Here is a 22,250-nt window from a genome sequence, read left to right as displayed (position 1 = left end):
GGGTGGGAGGAGGAAGAGGAGCAGAACAGATAACTATTGGCTACTGTGCTTAATATCTGAGTGATGAAATAATCTGTACAACAAACTCCCAGGAAAGGAATTTACCTACACAGCAAACCTTCGCATGTACCCCTGAACCTAAAAGTTAGAAGTATATATTTTTAAAAAGTGGACAAAGGACATGAATAGACATTTCTCAAAACAAGACATACAAATGGCTAACAGATATAAGAAAAAATGCTCAACATCACTAATCATCAGAGAAATGCAAATTAAAACTACAAGATATCATCTTACCCCAGTAAAGATGGCTATTATTAAAAAGAGAAAATAACAGATGTTGGCAAGGTTGTAGAGAGAAAGGAAGTCTTATACACTGTTGGTGGAAATGTAAATTATTACAACCTCTATGGAAAAAAGTATAGAGATTTCTCAAAGAACTAAAAGTAGAATTATCATTTGATCCAGCAATCCTACTGCTTGATATCAATTTATCAAAAAGATGCCTGCACTCATATGTTATCACAGCATTATTCACAATAGCAAAGTTATAGAATTAACCTAAGTGTCCATCAGTGGAAAACTGGGTAAAGAAAATGTAGTATACATACACAATGGAATATTAGTCAGTCATAGAAAAAAATGAAATCATATTTTTAGCAGCAACATGGAAAACACTGAAGGTCATTATCTTAAGTGAAACAAGTCAGACACAGAAAGTTAAATATCACATATTGTCACTCATAAGAGGGTGCTAAAAAACCATGAGCACATAGACATAGAGGGTTAGAATGATAGATAATGATAGATAATGGAGAAGACTCAGACAGGGGCAGGGGGTGGGAGGGGTAAATGATGAGAAATTACTTAATGAGTATAATTAATGAAATTTGGTGGATAGATACCAGAAAGCCCTGACTTGACCACTGAATAATCTATGCATGTAACAACATTGCACTGGCACCCCATAAATTTATACAAATTTTAAAAACTAAGTAACCACAACGTAATATGTTTTAGAAATAGGAGCTTAGGGGGGCTTGATAAATAATTTTCTCCAGTAAGTTAGACATATAAAACTTACATTTTTGGCCGGGCGCACTGGCACACACCTGTAATCCCAGCACTTTGGGAGTCAGAGGTGGGTGGATCACAAAGTCAGGCGTTCAAGACCAACCTGACCAATATGGTAAAATGTCATCTCTACTAAAAATACAAAATACAAAAATCAGTCAGGCATAGTGGGACGCATCTGTAGTCCCAGCTACTCGGAGACTGAGGCAGGAGAATTGCTTGAACCCAGAAGGTGGAGGTTACAGTGAGCCGAGATTGCACCACTGCACTCCAGCCTAGTTGACAGAGTGAGACTCCATCTCAAAAAATTTTTAAAAAAAGAAAATAAAAATTAAAAAAGCCTTACATTTTTAACAAGCATGTATACAAAGCTTCACTGTAAAAGACTATCTTAAAAAAAAAAAAAAAAACTTCTCAGAGCTATACATTTCTCAGAAAAATGGGATCCAGCTGGAGCTGGGCAAATTAGATTGGATTTTACCTCCACTTCAGGTATACTTATCGCTACAATTCTGCACTAAAATGTGGGACAATTGAAATACTTTAAAAACTAAGAGATCATTGATGATAATGTAATCCTAAGGTTAGGAGAAAAGGCTGCCCAAATTCTCATGTTTCTCCTCTCCTCATCTATTTTTTAACATCCTTTTTTTAAAAAAGTTTCCTCATAAACAGTCATAAGGCTTACATGCAGACTTCTTTCTAAATATTAATAATAAACCCATTTCATTTCACTGCTGAATTTCTTTAGAGTTTAAATAATTTTAGAAACATTGTGAAATAACCAGAGAGAAGCATTCTCTTAATTTACAAAATGAGATCACTTTTTCCAAAATTTCTATCTTTTTTTTTAAATAAAGCAATCTCAAACAAGTCACAAAATAGTCATCTATATTATTAAGGACTTTTGTGTGAGATTATAATTAAGATTTAAGCTAATATTGCAGTTAATCCACTCTGCACACACGGTTAATGCCAGATTCTCCAATGATTTGACATACATATTTTACTTCCATTAGTGTAGAAATAGCAAACATCTTAAAGGACACAAAAATTGGCGGAAATTAAAGCAATGTGAAGAATAAAAGATCTTAACCTCTTCTAAATTTACCATTTTAATGCAGTCCTAGTTAAAGTCAAAGATGATTTAAGATATAGAATCTATAAATATCTTAAAACAAAGAATTTTCAAACATATAAATACCCCTTTTAATAAATAAAAAAATTATAATAACACCATAGAACAAATTAAACTTTATCTGAAATGTAATAAAAACTAAAGTTTGCAAAAGATAAGTGAATTGTGGTCAATATTACGGCAAGAATTTTGTTGTTATGGTAATAAATGACATATGTAAAATCAACATGAAGCTATTAACAATTAAAGGGAGTATTCTGTATAAAGTAAGGTAATTATTCCAATCAGTCCAGTATTAATTAGAATGCCACTTCTAGTGGTTACTTGGAGAATGATCTGATACATGAGATAAGGAAGACCAAATGGCTCAAGACCTAAAAACTGAAACCTCAAATGGTTTAAGTTTAGTGAGGAATAAATCTCAGCGATTATATTCAACAAATCTCAGTGATTATCTTCAACAAATACTTTAGATGAATAAGGTGACCAGGACTAAGACTTGTTTAGAAAACTTGCCATGCATGAAGCTACATAAATACAGTGGATGCATTTATGAGAAATAGTGGGAGGATGAAAAAGTTTAGTAATAAATTCCCACTTGTTGTAAAGAGTACAGAAATTTTCTGTGTCATCAATTTGAAGACTACAACCCATTTACAAGTATGACATAAATGGCACAGGTGATAAATAATATCCAATTTTCAAATATTTATTTATGAGGCTGTTACATTCAGGTACAAAATATATCAGATCATTTATCTCACACTAAAATAAATGTATTTCTTCTCCACATATTTCATAAATTGGACGCAATTTACTCGAATAATTGCACCCATATACATTGTAATTTATACTTAACTCATAGGCTGAGTTTGGTCACAAAGAGAGAGAAGAGTTAAAAGGGGAACACAAAATATATTAGATCAAGTCATTTAATTTTTTTCACTCAGTTTTTTAAGTTTTCTATGATACAAGCATATTGACTTATGAAATATGTATTTATATTTCTAAATTGCTTAACAAATGTATTAATAAATGTTGTAAAAGTAATAAAAGGTCAAGTTTTGGAAATGTATACCTTTTTTCTACCAATCTCAGAAAAAGTTTAGAATGAGATTCTAGTTGAGGTTAGGTATTATAATACATGCACAATATCTTAAGCAAAGCATCTGCATTGGTATCTAAGTTGTCAATGAGAAAGGAGCTGCATAATGTTGAGTAAGTACAGTAGTAGCCACTTATCTGCAGGGGATACATTTCAAGCCCCTCAGTGGATGCCTGAAACCACAGATAACAGCACACCCTACATATACTATGTTTTTCCCTATACACAAATAACTATAACTTATAAATTAGGCACAGTAAGAGATTAACAAAAATAATAAAATAGAACAATTTTTAACAATATGCTGTAATAAGTCATGTGAATATGATCTCTCCTTCCCTCTCTCTTTCAAAATAGCCTCATATTTTCAGATCATGTTTGTGATGAAATTAGTCTTGAAAAACAATTGCTCTGATGATGGAATGCAGATGCCATTGGAAAAAGTAAAAAGTTGGAGTTGAAGAAGTCAGCTATGCTCTACGCTGTCCTATACATTAGCCTCTAATCACATATAGCTACTGAGGACTGGAAATGCGGTTATTCTCACTTGAGATGTGCTGTTAAGTGTTAAATACAAACTAGATTTCAAACATTAGAACCAAAAAAAAGTAAAATATCTTAATACTTTCATTTTTTAAAGTATTTTTAAATGCTAATACTTTTGATAATTTGGTATAAATAAAATATATTATTAAAATTAATTTTGCCTTTTTGTTTTTAAATGTCTACTAGGCAATTTAAAGTAATATATGTTGTTTACATTACATTTCTAATAAACAGCTAGAAGTTTATTGCAAAGTTGAATGAGTGAAATGAAAAAATTGTGAACTAGCATTGTAACTGTACAAACAAAGCAAAATAGAAAAATATGTTACAAAAGAAGAAACTTAATAGTTCAACATATAAGAAGACAGAAAATAACTTCGAGGATTTTAGATTCTGTGATTAGTTTTACAACTGGCAGAAAGATGTTCTTGGGTGGAAAATTGTTGAGAAGAAAATATTAGAATATTTAGTTTTAGACATGCTGAGTATAAGATGGTAGCAGAATATACAAAAAGAAAGAAGACAAATACAAAAGATAAAAGCACTGAATATAGCAAAAAGGATTTAATACATATGCTGAATAAATAATTTCGGTAAAATTATGAGGACAAAAGCAAGATTGTAAAGGGCAAGGAATAAAAATTTAAAAAAAAAAGAAAAAAAATCAAAGCAATGGAGTACAGACTACTCTTTTAAAAGACTGTCAGGTAATGAAAAATGAGAAACATAGGGTACATACCCAGCAACAGGATTGCTGGGTCAAGTGGTATTTCTGCCTCTAGGTCCTTTAGGAACCACCACACTTTCTTCCACAATGGTTGAACTAATTTACACTCCCACGAACAATGTAGAAATGTTCTTTTTTCTCCTCAATCTTGCGAGCATTTGTTGTTTTTTGACGTTTTAATAACAGTCATTCTGACTGGTGTCAAATGACATCTATCATAGGTTTGATTTGCGTTTCTCTAATTATCAGTGATGTTGAGCTTTTTTTCATATACTTGTTGGCCCCGAGTATGTCTTATTTTGAGAGGAGTCTGTTCATGTCCTTTGCCCACTTTTTAATGGGAGTTGTTCGGGTTTTTTTTTTCTCGTAAACCTGTTTAAGTTCCTTGTAGACTCTGGATATTAGACCTATGTCAGATGGATAGACTGCAAAAATTTTCTCTCATGCTGTTGGTTGTCTGTTCACTCTAATGATAGCTTATTTTGCTGTGCTGAAGCTTTTTAGTTTAATCACATCCCATTTGTCAATTTTTGCTTTTGTTGCTATTGCTTTTGGCGTTTTCATCATGAAATTTTTGTCCGTGCCTATGCCCTGTATGGTACTGCTTGAGTTTCTTCAAGGGTTTTTATAGTTTGGGGTTTTACATTTAAGTCTTTACTTCATCTTGAGTTAACTTTTTGTATATGGTATGAGGAAAAGAGCTTCTATGTGTCAGGCACCCAAGTCCTTCAAACTCCATAACAGAAGTAGGAACAACCATAGAGAAATAAATGGTCACTTCAGCAATGCTTCAGACAAGTGGAATGAATAAAAAACACAAACAGTCCCCTAGCCTTTTAGGGGAAGTACAGGCAGCTAGGGTGGCTGAAGCAAGGAATAAGAGCATAATGAGAGCTCTAGATTGAGAAGCAGGCAGGAGTCAGACCAGAGAGTGACTCAGCCACAGTGAAAACTAGTTTGAACTTCATCCTCAGAATCAAGGGGAGTCATTAAAGAGTTTTAGCCAAAGAATGACATGATCAGACCTGCACTTTTTTAGTGACTTTGCCAACAGACTGCAGGATAGACTGGAGGAGACAGAAAGCAGAAATACTAGCTAAACTATTGCAATTATCCTCAAGAAAGATAATGAAGAACTTAATTTGCCTTTGAAGGAGTTTCCCTATCAGAGCTTTATCAGCTTGCAGTGGCTGTAGTGGCTCAATTGTGGCCACTCCCTTATTCTCCATGAGTCAAAAGGCTGCAAAAAAAAAAAAAGAAAGATTTTGAATATGTAAAGACACTGAACCATGGAGTGACCCCATGCCACATCAAATTAGCCTCTATGAGCCAGATTCTTAAACTTCTTTGGAGAATCTGATGAAACAAGAAGGCACAGACATAAGTCATTTTGAAAATAGTTTTAGGTAGACCCCTCATGCCTTCAATTTAATCCAATAACTATATATTAAGTTCTGTATGACTGTAACTTATAGCATAGGATGGGAAAGGGTTAATGAAAAATGAATGGGAGATTGGACAGATGCTTGTAATGAATGCTAAGGAGTTTGGACGTTGGCCTAAGTAAAGTGAGAGGCACTAAAGCATTTTAAGGAGAAGAATAACATGGTCAGATTTTCATTTTATAATATAGCAAATTGATTGATGTTTGGGTGAGGGAGAAAGGACAAGATGGAGGAAGGTGAACAAGAAGGCACAATCCATGTTGCTTCTGGGTTCTTCCTCACCAATTTTCCCACACGTGGGAAAATGCAGCCCACACCCGGGAAGATGCAGATCAACCAAGCATGCGCCAGGTGACGTCAATCCGAAAAGATCAAAACTTACCCTGCCACGCCTATGGAGACGCCCCTATCATGCCCTTATCCTGCCCACTGCCCTCCCCCTTCCAGTACCAATGCATAAAAGTCCGCGGTCAGCAGGAGCTGGCGTGACTTCTTCGGCCCCTCTTACTTGTGGACCGGAGAACCTCACCTGAGAGCCCCCGCGCAACTTCCCTGGCCCCATACCTGAGGACCGGAGAACCTCGCCCGAGAGTATGTGCATATTTGCAATAAAAGGCTGCCGCTTTCTTATGTACTTTGGCCTCATGTTTAATTATTTAGCTCTCCTAAATTAAATTAAATTAAACAAAACCATTGAAACTGAGAAACCTAGAGACGGATAATCAATTAGAATATTTTTTCCATAAACCAAGAGAGAGATGACAGCTGTCTAGCCTAAGTTTATAGCAATAAAGATAAAGGAACATGTACATTCTAGAAATGTTTAGGAGGTCGAATTAGCAAGGCTTTGTTACTAATGGGAAGTAAAGTCAAAGAAGTGGAAGATGATAGCCAGAAGTCTGATTTGGTGAGAGGAATGAATGCCTTCAGCAAAACAGGAAGTGGAGGAGTGAGCAGGTTGTGAGTTAAGGAAAGAAAGTTGAACTCCATTATGATTATGTTGAGTTTTTAATGCCTAAGAAACATCACAAGGAAAGATCCCTCAGGCAACCCAGCATTGGAGTCAAATGTTCATGAGAGTTCTGGATCGAAGAAAACTAGAAACTATTTTGAGTAAGCATGGAGATGGTAACTGAGGCTATTGGAGCGAGTGAGGTCACCCAGAAGAGTGTGTAGAGTTGGAAGAGAAAGAAGTCTAAGAAAGAACATGCTAATTTTTTTGGCCGGGCGCGGTGGCTCAAGCCTGTAATCCCAGCACTTTGGGAAGTCGAGACGGGTGGATCACGAGGTCAGGAGATCAAGACCATCCTGATCTACACGGTGAAACCCCATCTCTACTAAAAAATACAAAAACTAGCCGGGCGAGATGGCGGGCGCCTGTAGTCCCAGCTTCTCCGGAGGCTGAGGCAGGAGAATGGCGTGAACCCGGGAGGCGGAGCTTGCAGTGAGCCGAGATCGCGCCACTGCACTCCAGCCTGGGCGACAGAGCTAGACTCCGTCTCAAAAAAAAAAAAAAAAAAAAGAAAGAACACTTAAGGATGGGCAGAAGAAATGGAAAAAGAATCAAAGAATAAGCAACCAGATAGAACGAAAACCAACCCAATGTGTTACCAAGAAAATGAAGTATTTTGAAAAGAGGGAAGTAGTCCCAGTGTCAAATTCTGCTAAAAGGTAAGTAAATAGAGATTGAAAATGTCCATTGAACTTTAATTACAGATATATTCAATATATGAGTTTTTCCTACAGTTCACTGATTTACTGCTTATTTTTTTATTCTCTTCTCTCTTTCTGTTTTAATCATTTCAATTGCTATGGCTTCAAGTTCAGTAACCTTTCCTTCTGAAATGCCTAACCCATTGTTAATCTTATCTGTGATATGTTATTTTATGTGTCAACTTTAGGCTATGCCCAGTTGCTCAGTCAGACAGCATCTTGAATGCTCCTGTGAAGGTACTTTTTACGTGTGTTACCATTTAAATGGGCAGACATTGAGTAAAGGAGATTATATTCCATAACAGGGGTTGGCCTCATCCAATCAGCTGAAAGCACTAAGAGAAAAGACTGAGGTCCTCTGTGGAGAAAGGAATTCTATCTACAGGCTGAATTTGTAGCCAAGACTGAAACACTAACTCCTGCTAGAATTTCCAGCCTACTGCTCTGCCCTGCAAATTTCAGACTTGCCAGTCCCCACAATTGCATGAACAAATTCCTTAAAATAAATATCTCCCTCCCCTCTATGTGTTTGTATATACCTTTCATGTATATGTGTGTATATACACACACGAGGGGAGAGATTTTATTTTATGGAATTGGTATACATACACACACACACATAAATGTACATCACATCTATGCATCCTATATATACACACATATTACACACATACATTTGTGTGTGTATGTGTGTGTATATCTTATTGATGTTGTTTTTCTGAAGAATCCTGGCTCATACACTATCCATTGTATTTTTCATCTCAGACACTGTTGCTTTCATCTCTGAGAATTTCCATTCAGATATTTTCTATACCTTTCATCTACATAACTTTTTGAACATATAAAATACAGCTACAATCATGGTTTTAATGTCCTTGTCTGGTAGTTTAACATCTACATCAGTTCTGGATTTGTTTAATTGACCTCCTTTTAGGTCTTTTCTACCTGATGCTTCACATGCCTTATAATCTTTTTTTAAATTGATACATAATATTTGCACATATTTATGGGGTGCCTGTGATATTTTTTTACATGCATAGAATGTGTAAAAATCAAGTCAGGGTATTTAGGATATCCATAACCTCAAGTACTTATCATTTCTATGTGTTGGAAACATTTCAAGTCCTCTCATCTAACTATTTTGAAATATACAACGCATTGTTGTTAGCTATAGTCACCCTATTCCACTATCGAACATTATAACTTATACCTTCTATCTAAGTGTATGTTTGTACCCATTAAGCAACCTCTCTTCATTCCCTCTCTCCCACACACACCTTTCTGGTATCTATCATTCTACTCTTTATCTCTATAAGATGGCTTGTAAGCTTTAATGGGATAACAGACTGAATTTTACCCTGTTCAGTAACTACATATTTTTGTATGCCTATAAATCTTCTTGAGCCATGTTCTGGGATGCATTTAACTTTCTTGGAAAGTTTGGTCAGTGGCAGATAGGCAATGCTGTTAGGAGCCTTTGGCAGGCCCCTGTAGGTGAATGTTGGGGCAGAGGAGGGAAAACTATAAAAGATGATACTAAAGAGCTGAACATAGATGAGTGGGAAATTAAAGTTCCAGAAAGAGATGATAAGAAGGATTTGAGAGCAAGGCCCTGTATCATCTCCAGATAACTACTTTCCTTTTGAGACACAGCTCTCAGCCTTAGTAGAGACTGAACACTTGACCATGGACCACTAAGTTACTATGTGACCTGAGCTGCCCATCATGAACTAGGTATTATCTGACCCACCAACCCATAAAAGCAGGCATGCATTGCAACAGTCTATCATCATCTGGAAGTAGAATATAGGTGAACAGGCCCTGAGTAGGGTCTGAATACACAAGTAAGTTACATAAAGAAGTGGGCCTAATGCCTATGGTCCCCACTCCTGCTACCTCCATGCCTTCTCTCTCCAGGTCTGCACCTATGATCTCGTGGTGAGTTTCTTATGATCAGTTGACAGAGGAAGAAAAGACTTAGACCTGGTTTACCAATGATTCTGTCTGCGCGATATGAAGGAATACCAAAAAGTGAATACTTGAGGCACTTTAGTCTTTCTCTAGGACATAACCGAAGGACAGTGGTGAAAGGAAATCCTTCCACTGGGCAGAACTCTGGGCAATGCACTTGGTTGTACACTTTGCTTAGAAGAAATGGCTAGATGTCACCCACTGAAAATTGGTGACAAAGAAATTTGGAGAAGAGAGGTATGTGAAAAGACTTCTCTGAATGGGTGAACAATGTGAAGTTATTTGTGCCCTATGTGAATGTTCACCAAAAGCTGACCTCAACTGAGAAGAGTTTTAATAATCAAGTGGATAGAATGATTCATTCTGTGGATATTAGTCAGCCTCTTTGTGAAGCCATCATTGTCATTCCACAATGGATTTGTGAACAAAGTGGCCATGGTGGCAGGAATGGAGGTTGTGCATGGCTCAGCAACATGGACTTCCACTCAGCAAGGCTGACTTGGCTAAAACCACCATTGAGTGCCCAAGCTGCCAGCAGCAGAGACCAACTTTGAGTACCCACTATGGCACCATTCCCCAGAGTGATCAACTACCTGGTGTAGGATGATTATATTGGACTGCTTCCATCATAGAAGAGGTAGTGTTGTAGTCTTAATGGAATAGATGCTTACTCTGGATATAAATTTGCCTTCCCTGAAAACAATGCTTCTGCCAAATCCACCATTAGTGGATTTACAGAAAGCCTTATCCACCAACATGGTATTCAATATAGCATTATGTCTGATCAAAGAACTCAACTCACAGCAAAAGAAGTAAAGAAATGGGCCCATGCTCATGGAATTTATTGGTCTTACCATGTTTCTGAAGCAATTGGCTTCATAGAATAATAAAATGGCCCTTTGAAGACACAGTTACAGTACCAGCTAGGTAGCAATACCTTGCAGGGCTGGGTCAAAGTCCTCCCCAGGAAGGCTGTATGTACTCTGAATCAATGTCCAATATATGGTACTGTTTCTCCAATAGCCAAGATTTATGAGTCAGTTAATCCAGGAGTAAAACTTGGAGTGTCACCACTTACCATTATCCCCAGTGACCCATTAGCAAAATTTTTGCTTCCTGATCTTGCAACCTTATGCTCTGCTGGCCAACTACTCTTAGTTTCAGAAGGAGGAATGCTTCCACTAAAGAAACAACAATGATTTCATTGAACTGAAAATTAAGACTGCCATCCAGCCATTTTCAGCTCCTCATGACTTAGTTAACAGGCCAAAAAGGAAGTTGTGAGGTCAGCTGAGGTGGACTACTATTCCCAATAGAGGTAAGGAAGAGTATATCTGGAATACAAGAGATCCCTTAGGGCATCTCTTAGTATTACCATACCTTGTGATTAAGGTCAATGGAAAAGTATAACAACCCAATCCAGGCAAGACAACAAATGGTTCATACCTTCAGGAATAATGGTTTGGGTTACCCTACCAGCTAAAATTGTCAATTGAAGGCAAAGGGAGAACACAATGAGTAATAGGAAAAGATGGTTATAAATACCAGCTATGACCATGTGACCAGTCACCGAAATGAAGACTGTAAATGTCATTAGTATTTTCTCTTTATTTGGTTATAAATAAGTTTGCATATACATATATATATATACACACACACACACACACACACACACACACATATTAAACAAATATATTTGCTTTCTTTCCTCTTTTTTCCTTTTCATTTAACATAAGATGTATTGACTTTGTAACAATATTTTTTAAGTGTTGTGCATTTCACATCACAGTGTTTTAGTTGTGGGATATCAGAAAAAAGTAAACATCACTCAAAGACTGAACCATTATTTTATATTTATTTATTTATTTACTTATTGAAACAGAGTCTCACTTCCTCGCCCAGGCTGGAGTGCAGTGGCATGATCTTGGCTCACTGCAACTTCTGTCTCTAGGGTTCAAGTGATTCTCATGTCTCAGCCTCCTGAGTAGCTGGGGCTATAGGTGTGCACCAGCATGGCCAGCTAATTTTTGTATTTTGGTAGATACAGGGTTTTACCATGTTGGCCAGGCTGGTCTTGAACTCCTGACCTTAAGTAATCCACCTGCCTCAGCATTCCAAAGTGCTGGGATTACAGGCGTGAGCCACTGTGCCTGGCCAACTTCACCTCTTCTTTTAGGGAAGGAATTAGTCCACTTCTGGTTGCACCCAAATATCATCTAACCTATAATTATCATATTAGGCAGAATTATGACCTTGTTTTTATCCTATTTGAAGATTAAGTATGGCTTAAAAAGATATGGATGGGTCCCAAGTTGACAAGTGATGGACTTAAAATGATTAATTTCAAATGTCAACTTAACTTGGCTAAGGGATGCCTAGATAGCTGGTAAAACATTATTTCCAGGTGTTTCAGTGAAGATGTTTCTGGAAGAGATTAACATTTGACTTGGTAGAGCAAGAAAGAATATCAACCTCATAAGATGTATTGACTTTATAACAATATTTTTTTAAGTGTGGGTGGACATCATCCAATTCATAGAGGGCTCCCAAAAGAACCAAAAGGAAAAGGAAAAAGGTAAATTCCCTCTCTGTTCTTGAACTGAGACATCCATTTTCTCTTGTTCATGGTCTGATTCAGCACTTCTGTATCTCTGGTCTTCAGACACAAACAAAAACTTACAACATTAGCTCCTCTTGGGCCTTCAGGCTTGGACTTAAACCATACAACAAGCTTTTCTGGTTCTCCAGCTTGCAGAGAGCAGATTATAGGATTTCTCAGCCTTCACATTATTATAAGCCAATCCCTGATAATAAACCTTTTTCTATATTGCTATAAACATCTTATCGTTTCTGTTTCTCTGGGGAACCTTGACCAATATATATACAAATGTAGGAAAAAATAAAGCAAACTAGGATTTTGCTTTAAATCTTTATAGTTTTGGATGGAACTCAATAATGGTAGCAGTTTTGGAGTAGCCATTATGAGCTATCTTCCCCAACTTTGCCACAGTTAGCCTTTCTTAAAAAGTAATCTGAAACTCCTCTAAGCACAATAATATATTGAAGTGTTACACTGCCCTAGAAGTTCTAATTCATAACTTTTCCTGAAATTTCTAGAAAGGAAGAAGAGAAGGAGGGAAATGTGGAGGCAAGATGACTGACTAGATGTAGCCAGGTGGAACAGCTGCCACCAAGAGGCCAAGACAACTAACACACTCCTCACAGACCGCCAGAGGGAAGTGACCAAGAGTGGATGGAGGGAAGACACAGAAGTGGAGCTGAAGGAGGAGAAAGCTGGGAAACCTACACACCTGGACTTGTTCCTGGACCTCAAGGCTCCGGGAAAATGAGTGAGTTGAACTGACAAGGAGTAACCCACTCTTGCCGTACACCTCTGAAACCAAAGCAGGAGGAGACCCCACACCCATCATAGACATGAGTTGGCAAGGTGAGTTGCTTAGAGTAGTAGTAGGGTCAGCAAGCCAGCTATGTAAAGCAAAGAGATTTTGGTGCAGGAACGTCTGTAGCAGACCACAGCCAGGGATGGCTACCACCCCAGGCTCAACTTGCTCCCATAGAAGACTTTAACCCTAGAAGAACTGTCAGTTGTGAACTCTGCAGGGCAGTCTTGCTCATCAGATAGGGATGGTCTGACTTGAGCACCCCTTGGTCTGGCCTCTCCCAGGTCCCCAGCCTAACCATGCCTGCTTGCAGGGCAGCCTCGGATGCCCTGGGAGCCTGCATCATACCTTCTGCACTGGTGGACTGTGCCTGACCGGTGGAGAGCTCCAGCGGAGGCCACGCCCCTGGCCATGCACTAGCCCGCCTGCTCCTTCCCCATACTGAAGCTTCCCCCAGGCCCACAGCAATTCCCTTAATTGCTTTGCTGGCACATGTCTGCATGGGTGGGTTTTGCTTTCCTTGCCTCACCAGCACACGAGTCTGCATGCACTACACCCTGCCACTCCTGTGGTGGGAGTGCAGTCCACCTCCTCCCACTGCCAACTATGACCACAAATGGAGACTTGGAGGGCACAAAGCCAGCCAACCTCACCCCCGTCAATTCCCCATGGTTGCACTAGCACTATGGCAGGAGTGAAACTAGGGTCAAAGAACAGCAGATCCTCCCAGACCCTGAGCAAGCACTCCTGCTTGCAGTGCACAGAGAAGGTAAACAGACTCGTACCCCCCAACATCCAGCACCTGAGCCAACACCACCACCAGTGCAACCACATCCACAGTTGCCACATGTCACCCCAAGCTGTGTTGCCTCCATCACTGTGGTGAACATATGCAGAGAGAAAGATACCCCAGCACCCATGAGCACTCTGTTGCAGCCAATGAGTGTGCACCCCATTGCACTGCCACTACTGATGCTGCTGGTACGTGCAAACAAGGATGGATCCCACTGTCACTGCATTACAAAACACTTTGGCTAACACCACCCATCAGAGTATAGTGGCCAGCAATCCAGGAGCACCTCAGCCCCCACTCCCCAACAGAGTGAATTCCTAACCTCGAGGAGCTGGAGAACAAAGTCAGAGCCAATACAAGTCTCCCACATTTAGTCTTGGGACCTGAGTGTTGGCCCCCTAAAATCTTCTAGAAATGAAGCTACATGGCTGAAACCACCTTATACCACAATCAAGTCATCAAAGTCATCAAATAGAATAAAAGGAAAAAAACCCACCCAAAGGTCAGCAGCCTCAAAGATTGAAGGAATATAAGCTCACAAAGAAAGAACCAGCACAACAAGACTGATAAATCAAAAAGCCAGAATGCCCTCTTTCCTCCAAACGACCACATCACCTCTCCAGCAAGAGTTCTGAACCAGGCTGAGATGGCTGAAATGAAAAAAAATAGAATTCCAGAATATTTATAGGAGCAAAGATCATTGAGCTACAGGTATATGTTGAAACCTAATCCAAGGAAGCAAAGAATCATGACAAAACATTGCAGGAGCTGACATACAAAAAATAGCCAGGCTAGAAAAGAATGTAACTGACCGATAGAGATGAAAAACACACTATGATATGTGATTACATTATGGACTCTAATCATAAGTATAATGTAATCACAAGTATTTCACAATGTAATCACAGTATTAATAGTAGAAAAGACCAAATGGAGGAAAAGACCGAGAATAGACCAAATGAAGGAAAGAATCTCAGAGCTTGAAGATTGGCTTTTTGAAATAAGACAGTGAGACAAAAATAGAAAAAAAATGAAAAGGAATGAACAAAACCTCTGAGAAATATAGGATTACATAAAGAGACCAAATCTATGACTCACTGGTGTCCCTGAAAGAGATGGGGAGAACGGATCCAACTTAGAAAACATATTTCATGATGTCATCCATGAGAACTTCCCCAACCTAGCTAAAGAGCCCAGCATTCAAATTCAGGAAATACAAAAAATCTTAGTAAGATACTTCACAAGAAGATCATCCCCAAGACACATAATCATCAGATTCTTCAAGGTCAAAATGAAATAAAAAATATTAAAGGCAGCTAGAAATAAATGTTAAAGGTAGCCAGATTCACAAAGTAAGTCAAGTCTCTGACCTTTCTCTCTAGCTGCATTTAACATTTTTCTTTTTCCTACAAAGGGAAGCCTATCAGACTAACAGCAAGACCTCTCAGCAGAAATCCTACAAGCCAGAGGAGACTGGGGTCAATATTCAACATTCCTAAAGAAAGGAAATTTCAACCCAGAATTTTATATCCAGTCAAACTAAGCTTCGTAAACAAAGGAGAAATAATATTCTTTTTAGACTAGCAAATGCTGAGGGAATTCATTACCAACAGACCTTCCCTATAAGAGCTCCTGAAGGAAGATCTAAATATGAAAAGGAAAGACTATCCACTACAAAACACACTGGAGTACACACAGCAGTGACATTATAAAGCAACCCCATAAACAAATCTGCAAAATAACCATCTAACATCGTGATAACAGGATCAAATCCACACATATCCATACTAATATTGAATGTTAATAAACTAAATGCCCCAATTAAAAGAAACAGAGTGGCAAGCTGGATAAAGAACCAAGAGTCATTAGTATGCTGTCTTCCAGAGACCCATCTCACATGCCATGACACACATGGCAATGGAGGAAAATCTACCAAGAAAATGGAAAACAGAAAAAAGCAAGGGTTGCAATCCTAGTTTCAAACAAAACAGATGTTAAACAAATAAAGATCAAAAAAGACAAAAAGGGCCATTACATAATGATAAAGGGTTAAATTCAACAAGAAGACCTAATTATCCTAAATATATATGCACCCAACACAGGAGTACTCAGATTCATAATCAAGTTCTTAGCTTCAAAGAGACTTAGACTCTCACACAATAATAGTGGAAGACTTCAACACCTCACTGACAGTATTACACAAATCACTGAGACAGATAAGTAACAAAGATATACAGGACCTGAACTCAGCCCTGAATCAGATGGACCTGATAGACACCTACAGAACTCTCCACCCAAAAGCAACAGAATATACATTCTTCTTACTGCCACATGGCACATACTCTAAAATCAATCACGTAATCAAATGCAAAACATTCCTCAGCAAATGCAAAACAACTGAAATCATAACAGCAACTTTCTCAGACCACAACACAATAAAATTAGAAATCAAGACTAAGAAATTCACTCAAAACCATACAGTTATATTAAAATTTTAACCTGCTCCTGGATTACTTTTGGGTAAGTAATAAAATTAAGACAGAAATCAAGAAGTTATTTGAAATGAATGAGAACAAAGATACAACACACCAAAATCTCTAGACACAGCTAAGGCAGTGTTAAGAGGGAAATTTATAGTACTAAATGCCCACATCAAAATGTTAGAAATATCTCAATTTAACAACCTAATATCACAACTAAAAGAACTAGCAAGCCAAGAGAAAACAAATTCAAAAGAGAGCAGAAGACAACAAATAACAAAAGAGCTGAACTGAAGGAGATTGAGATACAAAAATTCATTCAAAAGATCAATGAATCCAGGAGCTGGGTTTTTTAAAAATATATTAATAAAATAGACCACCAGCTAGATTAATAAAGAAAAAACAAGATAAGATTCAAATAAACACAATTAGACAAAGGGAATATTGCCACCAACCCCACAGAAATACAAATAATCATCAGAGAATATTATGAACACCTCTATGCACATGAAATAGAAAATTAAGAAGAAATTGATAAATTACTGGACACATACACCTTCCCAAGACTGAACCAGTAAGAAATTGAATCCCTGAACAAACCAATAACCAGCTCTAAAGTTGAGTCAGTAATAAATAATCTACCAACCAGGCCGGGCGCGGTGGCTCAAGCCTGTAATCCCAGCACTTTGGGAGGCCGAGACGGGCGGATCACGAGGTCAGGAGATCGAGACCATCCTGGCTAACATGGTGAGACCCCGTCTCTACTAAAAAATACAAAAATCTAGCCGGGTGAGGTGGCGGGCGCCTGTAGTCCCAGCTACTCCGGAGGCTGAGGCAGGAGAATGGCTTGAACCCAGGAGGCGGAGCTTGCAGTGAGCTGAGATCCGGCCACTGCACTCCAGCCTGGGCGACAGAGCGAGACTCCGTCTCAAAAAAAAAAAAAAAAAAAAAACTAATCTACCAACCAAAAAAGCCCACGACCACACAGATTCACAGCTGAATTCTCCCAGATATACAAAGAAGAGCTGGTACCATTCCTGCTGAAACCATTCCAAAACATTAAAGAAAAGAGACTACTCCCTAACTCATTCTATGAGGCCAGCATCATCCTAATACCAAAACCTGACAGAGACACATCAAAAGAAGAAAACTTCAGGCCAATATTCTTGATGAATACTGATGCAAAAGTCCTCCAGATAAAACTGGCAATTTAAATCCTGCAGCACAACAAAAGGTTTATCCACCCCGATCAAGTAGGCTATATCCCTGGGATGCAAGATTGGTTCAATATATGCAAATCAATAAGTGTGATTCATCACATAAACAGAACTAAAGACAAAAACCACATGATTATCTCAATAGATGCAGAAAAGGCTTTAAAAAATTCAACATTGCTTCATGTTAAAAACTCTCAATGAACTAGGTATTGAATGAACACACCTCAAAATAGTAAGAGCCATCTATGACAAACCCACAGCCAACATTTTACTGAATGGGCAAAAACTGAAAGCATTCCTCTTGAAAACTGGCACAAGACAAGGATGCTGTCTCTCACAGCTCCTATTCAACATAGTATTGGAAGTCATAACCAGAAAAATCAGGTAAAAGAAAGGCCATCCAAACAGGAAGAGAGGAAGTCAAACTATCTCTATTTGCAGACAACATGATTCTCTGTATAGAAAACCAAATTAGTCCCGACCCAAAAACTCCTTAAGCTGATAAACCACTTCAGTAAAGTCAGAGGATACAAAATCAATGTACAAAAATAACTAGCACTCCTATACACCACCAACAACCAAACCAGGAGCCAAATCAAGAATGCAATCCCATTCACAACTGACACACACACACACAAACACCTAGGAATACGGCTAACCAGGGAAGTGAAAGATCTCTACAATAAGAACTACAATACACTGTTCAAAGAAATCAGAGATGATACAAACAAATGGGAAAAAATCCATTCTCATGGATAGGAAGAATCAATATTGTTAAAATGGTTATTCTACACAAAGCAATTGATCGATTCGATGTTATTCCTATTAAACTACCATTGAGATTCTTCACAGAACTAGAAAAAACTATTTTAAAATTCATATGGAACCAAGAAAGAGCCTGAATAGCCAAAGCAATTCTAAGCAAAAAGAACAAGCCTGGAGGCATCCCATTACCTGACTTCAAACTATACTACAGGGCTACAGTAACCAAAATACCATGGTTCTGGTACAAAATCAGACACATAGACCAATGGAAAAGAATAGAAGATCCAGAAATAAGGCTGCACACGTATAACTATCTGACCTTTGACACAGCTGACAAAAACAAGCAATGGGGAAAAGACTCCCTATTCAATAAATGATGCTGGGATAACTGGTTAACCATATGCAGAAGACTGACATTAACCCCTTCGTACACCATATACAAAAATCAATTGAAGATGAATTAAAGATTTCCATTTAAAACCCAAAACTGTAAAAGCCCTGGAAGACAACCTAGACAATACCATTCTGAACATAGGCATGGACAAAGATTTCACATCAAAGACCCAAAAGCATTGAAACAAAAACAAAAATTGACAAATGGGATCTAGTTAAACTAAAGAGCTTCTGCACAACAAAAGAAACTATCTACAGAGTGAACACATGACTTATAAAATGGGAGAAAATTTTTGCAAACTATGTATCTGACAAAGGTCTAATATCTAGCATCTACAAGGAACTTAAACAAATTTTCAAGAAACAAACAACCTCATTAAAAAGTGGGCAAAGGATATGAATAGACACTTTGCAAAAGAAGACATATATGTGGCCTACAAGTATATGAAAAAAAGCTCAATGGCATTAGAAAAATGCAAATGAAAACCACAATGGAATACCATCTCACACTAGTCAGAGTGGCTATTATTAAAAAGGAAAAAAATAACTGATGCTGGCAAGGTTGGGAAGAAAAAGGAATGCTTATACACTGTTTGTGGGAGTGTAAGTTAGTGTAGCCATTGTGGAAGACAGTGTGGAATTCCTCAAAGACCTAAAAACAGAACTACCATTCAACCCAGCAATCCCATTACTGAGTATATACCCAAAAGAATATAAATCATTATATCATAACAACACATGCATGCATATATGTTCACTGCAGCACTATTCACAATAGCAAAGACATGGAATTAACCTAAATGCCCATCAATGATGGACTAGATAAAGAAAATGTGGTCCATATACACCATGGAATATTAGGCAGCCACAAAAAAGAACAAGATCATGCCCTTTGCAGGGACATAGATGCAGCTGGAGGCCATTATCCTTAGCAAACTTATACAGGAACAGAAAACCAAACGCTACATGCTCTCACTTATAAATGGGAGCTAAATGATGAGAACACATGGACACACAGAGAGGAACAGCACACACTGAGGCCCATCAGAGGGCAGAGGGTGGGAGGATCAAGAAAAATAACTAATGGGTACTGGGCTTAATACCTGGGTGATGAAGTAATCTGTACAACAAACCCCCATGACACAAGCTTACCTATATAACAAACCTGCACACACACCCCTGAACTTAAAATAAAACTTAAATTTGAAAAAAAAGAGAGAAGGAAGGAAGGGAGAAAAAGGAAAGAAGGAAAATAAGACAAATGGAGGAAATAAATAAATATAGCAGGTTCAAATTCTTAAAAATAATTATGTATAGAAGTATCATTATATGATTAAATAGAGATTTAGGAATAATAAATATTTTAAAACATTTTCCTCTAATTCAGAATGACGTTTTGACCATCTAGCACTTGATTCTCTCAGACAAGCACTTAGCTTTGGGTTAAGAGTTTTTCACTGCAACCAGAGCTGGAATACCAGATAGGCACTTTCAATGGATTTTGCAGTGAAGTTCATGAAAGGCGGTCAAAGGCAACATCCACAATGACAGTGGCAAGCAAGGATGGATGAGGAGCATAACAAACAACAAACATAGCCTAAGCACACTGCCAAATTGACACAGTGAACTGGTCAAAAGCTAATGCGGAAACAAAACCCAAACCTGGGCTCACAGGCAGCATGAGGGCTCAGTCAGGCATGAAGGAAGCATGGGCTAAGGACTTGTAGAAACATGGGCAGGCCTGGGCTTCCTTCCTCCCTTTATAAGAAAACATGATCTTTCACCTGACTGTGGACAAGTTCCACTTGAACGGCAAGCATGGGTTACTTGGGTATTGTGAGCCTAGGGTCTAGTTGCTGGTCAACCTTCTTTAAACAGATAATTCAAATCTTCTACATTTAATCATAAATGTTATGTTTATTCATATCTTAATGTCAATAAAAAAGTTCAAAACTATTAAAATGCTGAGTAGCTCTCCAACTTCCCAATATGAGTCAAAATTGAACCAGAGCATAAGATCCGTTTCCTCACTCTTAGCATCATTACATCTGCCTGTTACGCTACTTCTCATCAAAATAATTTAAAGTTATTCTTTTTCTCCTAATGCTATGCCCCAATGATGCCACATAAATCTCAAAGTAATATTAGAGTTATATTTCTTTTCAGAACATAAAGCAATCTCTAGTTGATAGGGAATAGAAAAACAATATTAAATGAAGATTTTTTAAAAAAAGTATTTTAAAGAAATAATCCTACATATTACTTTATATCAGAACAATGTATGTGTTTTTAAAATGTGAGCTCTTAGGAACAACATCTGGCTCCCTGCATAGACACAAATGTGTATATAAGTCACAGCATAAAGGTTAACACTGTAGGCTTTAAAGTCAAACACACAAATATTTTAATCACAACTCCAACAAACCATGTGATCTTGGGCTAGTGATAACTTCTTACATCATAGTTTCCTCATCCATAAAGTAGGCATAATAACAGTAATTCTCTCAGAGAGCTGTTCTGAGGATTAAACAAAAAATGTACTAAAGGCTTAGCACAATTCTTAGCATAGAGTTAGTGCTCAATTAATATGTGCTAATGATAATAATAATAAAAGTCCTTAGATTTATGGCAGGAAGCTCGGCAGAGGGAGCCTAAGACTCTCCTCTGGGCTCTTGGGTTATACTGGCATCCATGACATGAAACTTACGTCATATTTGAAAGTATGTCAGGGAGGATGGCGTGCCTCCCAGTGTTTTCAGGAGCACTGGTGTTACACCACACACACACACACACAGAGCTCTGAAAATCTAAGTCGATTTCAAAGTTGCTTAAATAGCTTTCTTGGCCAAGAGTCATGCAAGTCGCCAACTGGCAATGAAGTGATTTTCCACTCAAACTTGGCAGCAGCAGGATTTAAACTGAAAACTGGGAGGAGGGCAAAGGAAGTAATATGCTTCCTTCCTCAGAGTAGTTTTAGACTTTTTGGCACCACAGAGAAAAATTGTAAAGAGAGAAATTTGTGTGAGGACTACAGTATTATTTTTATCAAAAATAAATTGAAAAGAAATTGCTAGCTACCATCATAAAAATGTCCTTTCTAGGGTTTATTTTCATATTCTGTGAACTCTTTTTAGAAGATGTCAGAATTTCATTTGGATGCTCTCATTGAATAACCTTTCTGCTTAAGAAAACTTTTATCTAATATAAATTCCTCCTGTCAGGGTCTGTAACAATTTCCTTATATTTATTTGTAAAAATAGAGCACTATTATTTGGGCCATAGGGGGAATGCACTTATATTTCAGTGATTTCTACTGATATATTTAGAACAAAGATGTCATAATACCAGCAAAAACAAACAAATTCGTTAGTTATGATGGAGAGAGAACAGCTAGTAAGTATATTCTGTAATATTCCCCTGAGTAATTTTTAGCAGTTAGTACTCCTAAAAAAAAAATCTGTAAGAAAACTTACTTGGTTTCT

General features: G+C 37.8%; 1 pseudogene; it reads right to left on the bottom strand.

Moving 5' to 3' along the window:
- Positions 1-21,480, bottom strand: part of LOC105513465 — a 91,993-nt pseudogene extending 70,513 nt beyond the window's left edge.
- Positions 21,481-22,250: the final 770 nt, after the last annotated feature.

This window comes from Colobus angolensis, unplaced genomic scaffold (genome assembly GCF_000951035.1).
Source record: "Colobus angolensis palliatus isolate OR3802 unplaced genomic scaffold, Cang.pa_1.0 Scaffold23, whole genome shotgun sequence".
NCBI lineage: Eukaryota > Metazoa > Chordata > Mammalia > Primates > Cercopithecidae > Colobus > Colobus angolensis.
Note: the sequence above shows the minus strand (reverse complement) of the source record. Positions and strands in the feature narration are given on the sequence as shown.